Here is a 1,136-nt window from a genome sequence, read left to right on the forward strand (position 1 = left end):
CCTCCTCATGCCTGTTCTGTGGTCGTCTAATGGGTGTCATTAGCCATGGCGTTAGGGGATATCCTGCATCACCTGCATGGGAATGACAGAGAGGTGATTGGATGTTAATGTTGGCAATGTCCTGTCAGTGATGATGGCATGTACACATTCTCAGTGTTTTGTTATCACACAACATAGTAGATGCTACGGATGACACAATGCATTTTGCAATATTTGATTGACACAACCTTTCTATATTGAAACTTTGCTCACTCATTCCTACTGAGACTGTTTTGCATGCTCAATGTCTGCAGTCATGATATGGCATTCTATGCTACTACATGTCTTATTCCTTTCAATGTACACAATGGTGTGTTTCTACCTACTATGTCTTGTATGGTGCAGACAATGAGCGTCATGCACCCGCAGCATACAAGAGTGAAGACACTGCTGTGCGCAGCTGGGAACATTGGCATTGTGCACATGGGAGCAGCTGCTACTTTCTCATCGGTCTCAATATGCCCATTTACATGTCACCATTGCATAGTGTGCCGCTCCATGGTGAGTGCCTATTTCCATTAGCCAGTACTTGGATTCCCATGACAGGGCAAACAATCATGGCCCTAATGCAGAGTTGAGCTGGATGCACTCTGGTGAGTGCCTATTTAGCCCCTCCCCCCAGTACACAGGGGTCATGCATTGGTCATTCTACTCACCCAACAACCAGGTGCACTCTGGTGAGTGCATTTGTAACCTCCCCCCCTCCCCAGTAAACAGGAGTCATGCATTGGTCAATCTACTCACCCAACATCCAGGTGCACTCTGGTGAGTGCCTAACTACCCCCCGCCCCCAGTACATGGGGGTCATTCATTGGTCATTCTACTCACCAAACAGCCAGGTGCACTCTGGTGAGTGCATATTTACTCCCCCCCCCCAGTACACTGGGGTCATGCATTGGTGATTCTACTCACCCAATAGCCAGGTACTCTCTCCAATATAACGTGCCATGTACCCTGGCAACGTGGAGTTCCGCAGGACCATTGAGTCGTGTGTCGATCCCGTAAAACGTGCACAGCAATGGGTGATGAGGTGTTCAGCATCACATACCATCAGCACATTGAGGGAGTGGAATTGTTTGCGATTTCTATACACTGCC

The sequence above is a fragment of the Ambystoma mexicanum genome, chromosome 2q (genome assembly GCF_040938575.1).
Source record: "Ambystoma mexicanum isolate Mex_15411 chromosome 2q, UKY_AmexF1_1, whole genome shotgun sequence".
Taxonomy (NCBI): Eukaryota; Metazoa; Chordata; class Amphibia; order Caudata; family Ambystomatidae; genus Ambystoma; species Ambystoma mexicanum.